This window comes from Podarcis gaigeae (assembly GCF_964106915.1).
Source record: "Podarcis gaigeae genome assembly, chromosome: 6".
NCBI lineage: Eukaryota > Metazoa > Chordata > Lepidosauria > Squamata > Lacertidae > Podarcis > Podarcis gaigeae.
Window position 1 is genome coordinate 68717451 of NC_139682.1, and position 7532 is coordinate 68724982.

At 43.8% G+C, this 7532-nt stretch overlaps 1 long non-coding RNA gene across 1 annotated transcript; it reads left to right on the forward strand.

Annotated features, from left to right (window-relative positions):
- The first annotated feature begins 492 nt into the window (after window positions 1–492).
- LOC310846698 lies at window positions 493–4195 on the forward strand. Its single transcript, XR_014565486.1, has 2 exons — window positions 493–763; window positions 3679–4195. It is a non-coding gene; the product is annotated as an uncharacterized lncRNA (long non-coding RNA).
- The last annotated feature ends 3337 nt before the right edge of the window (window positions 4196–7532 follow it).

Below are 7532 nucleotides of genomic sequence, written 5' to 3' on the forward strand. Positions count from 1 at the left end.
CCAAGGAAGTAATCGCAGGTGGGATGTGTATAGAACTCTCAGACAAAGAGAAAGACTTATTTAATGAAAAGTCTTGTGTCCTACCATGCCTGCAGGTTAAACTGAGGTGTTTCTAATATTTCCCAAATCTAAAAGGGCCCTGAATGTCAGAGTGCCGAACTACACATTACATAGAAGTACTTTTCAGAAAAGTAACTGCATTGGAAGGGAGAAATGGTTTGGATCAGGGCCATGTTGCTGTGAAAGGGATCTAACCTTTTAAGCCATCAACCTATCCCCTCCTGGGGTGGGGAGGCAGTAAGCCCCACCCTGCATGATCGATCACATGACACTGCACGCACACACTATTTGAATTGTGATGACCATTGTAGCGTTCGTACGGAGCCCCCGGTCGTCTCACGGACTATTGACCCGTACACCACTAATCCGCTGCCACCAACCAGGTCCTCCCTGGTAAATCACTTCAGCCTCAGTCAGGTTCTCAATTAATAAAAAGTGTATTTTATTTCAGACACAAACAAACTTTTACGGCATTCCAAACATTGTTGCTCTTTACTTTCTTAGTCTTATTTTCCTTTCTCTATCTCTTCTACCTCCCCTCACTCAAGAACCCACTGCCCTAACTCTTTCTCTATTACCAGCTGCCTACCAACTGCTTCTCCAACTGCCTTTCCTAACCAGCCAACTCACTAAAACCAACCACCTACCCACCAACAGCTCCCAACAACAACTCAAACCTCGGGCTAAGCCCTTTTATACACAGGTAGGCTCCGCTTCTGGCTTTCCTATTGGTCTATATTTTTAACCCTATCTCTCCCCCCTGTTCAAACATTTTTCTAAATGAACAGGCAAACACCACAACCATCAACTCTGGAGGTGAACGGCCCCCTCAAATATTTTATTGGGGAGGAGGCCGAAGGGACCACAGACCCTAGGAGTTGGCTGCTGTGTCCCGTCCACAGTTAATATCAGATTCTGGCAGTGATCTGGAAACTAATAACAGCAGAAACAATCGCCAAAATCAGTGACAGGTTTTTGAGAGGGGTTGGGGATCAGATACCCTTTTTATGTCCAAGTGCCTACATTCTCTTTTTCTCTCTTTCTTTGCCTAAGTGGCAGTTTCACATTTTCCTTTTTATCCAGATATTTCTATGACATGCCCATACATAAGCCCAAGGCACCACTTTAACTCGCTCCTGCTACTGTATCTTCCGGTCCCAGATCCAAACTGTCCCTGTCTACTTCTCCTAAAATTACTATGCTGCAAAGCGTGTTCTCATTAAAAAGAGAGCACGTGTTGCGGATGGGGCCAGACAAAACACCCACGGTTGCCGGCCAGGCTGATTCAAGGGGCTTGGATCAGATTGGAGGCTGGTGTTACTGGGGTAAATTTGATGTTGCCAATTTAGGGGTGGGATCAGTGGTTATTTAAGCAAGGTCCACAGCATGTTCCTTTCTCTTTCGCTGTGGACACCGGATCACCCGCCCACCCTCCCTTGATTGGGCTTCGGCTTTGACCTTGCTATGTCTGTCATGGGGTCGTTCGCATTGGTGCGGGGGCCTGGTAGGAATTTTCCTTTTGGCTGATTAGTGTGTGCCAATTGGGTTTTGCCTACTGCGTAGCAAATCGTCACAACTTGTAAGGTTGGCGGTTAGGCATTGGTTAAATTGGTTGGTGGAGGGGTATGGATTGGCTGTGCCTGCCCCTCCAATGCTGCTGCTGCACGGGAATTCCATTAAAGGAATTCTGGGGCTTACCATCCCTTCGTCCAAACCCCTGGAATCGGGTGCGGGCCGCGTAAACTCCAAGGAGCATGCGGGGATGGAACTGAGGGTCTGTGTCGCAGCTCCAGTTGTCCCTGATCTTGTTCCTCCACACTGACTCTCGCTGGAATCCGGGAGTCAGTGCTATCCCCCAAGGCGGGGGGGATAGCTAGTCATAACCAATGCCTAAGCAACCACTCACAATTTGTATGATAATAAAGTTGTGGCCAAAATTATGCGAAAAACCTTAAACAAAAATTATGTGTGATGTGTGAGTTATTGGGGTAGGGGTGTTTTGGGGGACCTCAGCACGCAAAACACCACGACGGTTGAATTTCTCTACAATTGAGGCAACTCGTGAGGCTGTTAATCTGTGGACCCTTTTTGAGTTTTGTAAATAGATGTTGTTGGTTGTCATTTTCAGGGCCTCTATCATTCTGACTGGTTTCCAGAGCCATAAAGTTATGGGCAGTTGCTTTGTCTCATTATCTCTTGGAAAAATACAGGGTCTGCCTTTTTTTTCCCTTCTTCTTCTTCTTATTGCTCTACTAACTTCTCCAAACATTCATTTCACTTTCAAGAAGACAGAGACAACTGAAACCATGCAGAACCTATATTAACAAAAACAAGAGAATTCCAGCAAAGTTCTAAGCGCTAAAATAAACAAAACCCAAATAGGTTCAACTGCTAGGATTTTATTTTCCCTTCTCATTTTTCAGTTTTATATTGAAGAATTTAATAAGAAGAACAGAGGGGAAGGGGTAAAGACACGATTCCCGTGAAGTAACCCATTCAGACTAATCCTAGGAAAATACTTTTAAGAAGACAATGAGAGCTCTCTTGGATCAGACCAAAGGCCCACATACAGACATGAGGACAGCAGCATTCTGCCTATTAGTGCAGACCCTCCAAATGCCCCTGCTTTCCTGCTTTAGAGAAGCCACCCCAGCTTCTGATTTGATACTGGGATGTACCATTTTTCTGTAGGATGTCCCTATTTTCACTGGAGGAATGTGGAGTTATCTGACCCCCGAGCCATCTAAAGGCAATCCTGCATAGGGAAGGTTTTTAATGTTTAATGTTTCATTATGGTTTTATATATGTTGGAAGCTGCCCAGAGTGGCTGGGGTAGCCCAGTAAGATGTGTGGGGTATAAACAGTAAAAACTATCATTATGGAATGGGATGTCCCTATTTTCATCGGAGAAATGTTGGAGGGTATGCTAGTAAGTCCCAGCACCAGCTGGTATTCAGTGACATACCGCCTTCAGTACTGGAGGAACTACAGAGCCATCACAGCTGTGGCAGTCAATGACAGCCTTATTCTCAAGGAGTCTGTCTAACCCCAATTTAAAGCTATTAGAGTTGAGGGACATTACTACATTCTGAGGTAGCAAACTCTGTGCACTGTATGAAGAAATACTTCTTTTCGTGTGTGCTGAATCTCCCAGCATTCATTGCATCCCCTCCACCAACATTTCTCAGATGGGAATACATACATCCTATTCTACCCTCCAACATTTCTCTGGTGAAAATAGGGACATCAAAAAGCAGGAACTTCCAGGATCAGATCAGAAACTGGGACGGCTTCTGTAATTCTGGGACTGTCCCTGGAATATCTTGGAGAGTCTGTATGACCCAAGGATCAAAAACCTTTCCTTACACACTTTCTCCACACACCATGTATAATTTTATGCACCATTAGGATGTCTCCTCTTACCTGACTTTATTCCTTATCTAAAAAGCTCCAAATGTTGTAAACACAAAGCAATTCTTCCAGCCACTTGATCTTTTGGGTTGCTCTTTGACTGGCTCTACAATACCCTTTATGAAGGTTGGGGACACAGTACCCATGTATGCCCAGTTTTCCATAGATCTGTATAAAAGTAATTTGATATTGGTGTTTGTCTTAAAGGTGTAGTGAATGGCCATATTGCCACTGTTGGCCTCCTCCTTTTCCCTATTCACACTGATGGCAGCTGAGGCAACAGCATGAATACAAATTGAATCTCTGCACCATCGTGAGGGCGAGTCTAGATGTAGAATGGCTCTCCGGATTGGGCTATATCCTCCCCATTGGTTTTTAGAGAGTTTAAAAATGAGCACTATGAGAGAAAAGCATATAGAGGAACAGGCCATCACAACTTTAAAGAGACTGCACTAATTAATATTATCTGAGGAGATGGAAATCCATGTTCAGATCAGTTGCTTTAAAGTTACAGCACCATATCTGAGCTTCTTTCTTTCTTTTTTAAAGAGGGAAATGTATAATAACCCATGTGAATGATATTCTGGGCCGAGGGTACGCTATAATTTCAAAATAATTGCACATAAGCCTGGAATCGGAGCCGTGCATCTCTCTCAAAAGTGGAAATTTTATCCACTGCATGTGGACATTTATTAAAAATTAAACGGTGATAAATAATTCACAAGTCGCAAATCTGAATGAAGTTTCACAGTTTGGGAGGAATCTTAAGTAGCTTTTAATTATATGATTAACTGTTTCTTCCCTTCACCCCCTCCCCCACTAAGGGCTGAAACCTAAGCTGCCTACCCAATTATCACATGGATGTGTTTGTACTGTATCCACCTTCGCGTGGAAACTCAAATTCCACCTTCTCTCCACTAAGGGCAAGCTCCCGACTATTACTTGTAGCATATGGTAGCATTTTATTTCATATTTCTATTTATAAATACTTTATTATTACTTACAAAACAAACTTGCACATTACACTGCAGCCTCGCTGGTTCCCAGCTATGCAATAACACTGAGCATTCTTGCATTGCGCTTGCCTCAGCAAAACGCCCAGGTACGGCAGCCATTACTATAATTATAACCTTTTATTATATCTCCATGTGTTAATTATTAAAAAAATAAAACATGTTATAAAATCTTAATTCCTTATTATCTTTTTACAGCTAACAGCTAAAGGAGCGTAATGAACTTTTCATTTTCATTCCCAGCAATCTTATTGCATATTATAGCCGGAGCAAATATTATGCTTATGCTGAATGGACAATATTTGTCAGTTTATTCAGAAGGCTTTAAGTCTGTTGCAAAGGAAGATAGGTTTCAACCAGGAACATGGCCTGCTATGATGCTATGAAGGCCCTAAGAGCTGATCCAGTGTGACCAGTTTCCACATATATCAGTTCCTTCCTAAGTCACACAGAGCCAAGGAACACATTTTAAAACAACAAATGCTACAGCCCTTCCTGAAAAGTACAACATATGACTGCAGGGGGAGGAATGGTACATTTGAAAACACATTCTCTTCACATAGGAAGAAAAAAAATGTCAAGAAGAGGACATTTTTCCACACTCTACATGCACAGTACATAGAAGTACAGTGGTACCTCAGGTTAAGTACTTAATTCGTTCCAGAGGTCCGTTCTTAAACTGAAACTGTTCTTAACCTGAAGCACCACTTTAGCTAATGGGGCCTCCTGCTGCTGCCATGCCGCCGGAGCACGATTTCTGTTCTCATCCTGAAGCAAAGTTCTTAACCCGAGGTACTATTTCTGGGTTAGCGGAGTCTGTAACCTGAAGCGTATGTACCCTGAAGTGAATGTAACCCGAGGTACCACTGTACAGTGGATGCTCAGGTTGCGAACATGATCCGTGTGGGATGCACATTCGCAACCCGCACTATCCGCAACCCACAGTGCCCATACCCATCTGCGCATGTGCGGGTTGCGACTCGGCACATCTGCGTCTGCGCAAAGTGCGATTTAGCGCTTCTGCGCATGCGTGACTGCTGAAACCCGGAAGTAACCCATTCCGGTACTTCCTGGTTTCGGCGGTCCACAACCCGAAAAAACACAACCTGAAGCATCTGTAACCCGAGGCATGACTGTAGTCAAAATGTCAAATATGGAGTTCCCCCTCAAGTATCAAATGCAGTTATAAAATGAAACAGGCTCAGGTTGGCTGTACTGTTTGCGGGGAGCTGAATGTGAAGTATAGTTTCAGCCTCACAGAACAGCCAGATACTATTCCCCCCCCCCCACACACACACACAAGCACAGAATAGAATAAAAGTTGCAGGGCTCCACCCAAGGAAGAAGGAAACAAGGAACAGTGAAGCAGTACCATACCACTTTAAAGAGTCATGGCTTCCCCCAAAGAATCCTGGGAGCTGTAGTTTGTGAAGGGTGCTGAGAGTTGTTAGGCGCCCCCCTTCCCCTCACAGAGCTACCATCCCTAGAGTTCCCTGGGAAGAGGAGAGACTGTTAAACTACTCTTTGACAGGGCTAGAGGTCTCCTAACAATTCTAAGCACTCTTTAAAAAAAAAAACTTTTTAAAAAAACTACAGCTCCCAGGGGGAAGCCATGACTATTTAAAGGTGTACTGCACTTCTTGAAATGTACAGTGCCTTCACCATCCTTAGAGCAGACCCAATGAAACAGGAACTTTCATTTCAATGGGTCTCCTCTATGCAGGTTTGGATCAGCCCACAGTCAGGCTGAACGGAGACTTTCCCTGTGCATTGCGGTTATTGTTTCTCCTCTGTGGTGCTCTGAGCACATCAGTGGAAGAACAGGGTAGAAAATCATTAAGCAGCAGCATTGTCATTATCATTCCTGGAAGAAGCTGCTTTGCTGATGTAACAGGTACCAGCTGGACGGCAGTGCAGATGCACCACCAGGAGAATCAGATTGGTTCTGCTGGTGCAACCATGCAGCCCAGGCCTCTCTACCGCCTCACCTCTCCTCCTCGAGTGACCAAGTGGCATGTATGGCCACTAACTGGTGATGGGCAACCACAAGAGTCCTGCTCTCCCTTCTTGTGGCTCTTTTGTCTTTCTTCTCCAAATAGAAGTGTATCCTGTACAACACAGACCCTCCAAGTGTCCCTATTTTCCAAAGACGGTCCCAGATTTACAGAAGCCGTTCCAGTTTCTGATTTGATTTCAAAATGTCCCACTTTTCCTTAGGACATCCCTATTTTCATCAGAGAAATGTTGGAGGGCAAGGACTTATGCAGCCCTGGAGCCAAGTTTCTATGCAACCTTTAGAAGGCACCTGAAGGCAGCCCTGTATAGTTTTATCTTGTTTTTATATACGTTGGAAGCTGCCCAGATGGGCAACTCAGTCAAATGGGCGGGATATAAATAAAAAAAGTGTTGTTGTTGTTGTTGTTGTTGTTGTTGTTGTTGTTGTTGTTGAATAGGACGCCCCTATTTTCATTGGAAAAATGTTGGAGGGTATGAAAATATAGGCATGGCCTTTGTCAAGTAGAGCACATGCACTCTTTGCTGGAAGTGAGTCCCACTGAAAATAATGGGGCTTCTAAGCAGAATTGTGTTTTCAGTAGCTTTGTATACAATGCTATTGAACAACTGTACCAACCTTACTGTATGCTTGTGAAACCACTTATAAACACCACTTATGGACCACTTATAAACACCATCTCCAGCTCCTTGAAAGATTCCATCAACAGTGTCTCTGAAAAAATTTATACATCACTTGGGAAGACAGACGAACTAATACCAGTGTACTGGAAGAAGCAAAGATCACCAGTGTTGAAGCAATGATTCTTCAACATCAACTTCATTGGACTGGACATGTTATGTGGGTGCCTGATTATCACCTTCCAAAGCAACTGCTCTATTCCAAACTTAAAAATGGAAAGCATAATGATGGCAGTCAACAAAAGAGGTTGAAAGAGGTTGACCTCAAGGCAAATTTTAAAAAATGTACTATAAACACCAACAATTGGAAAACACTTCCCTGCAAGCGCTTCATTTGGAAAACAGCCTTTACCA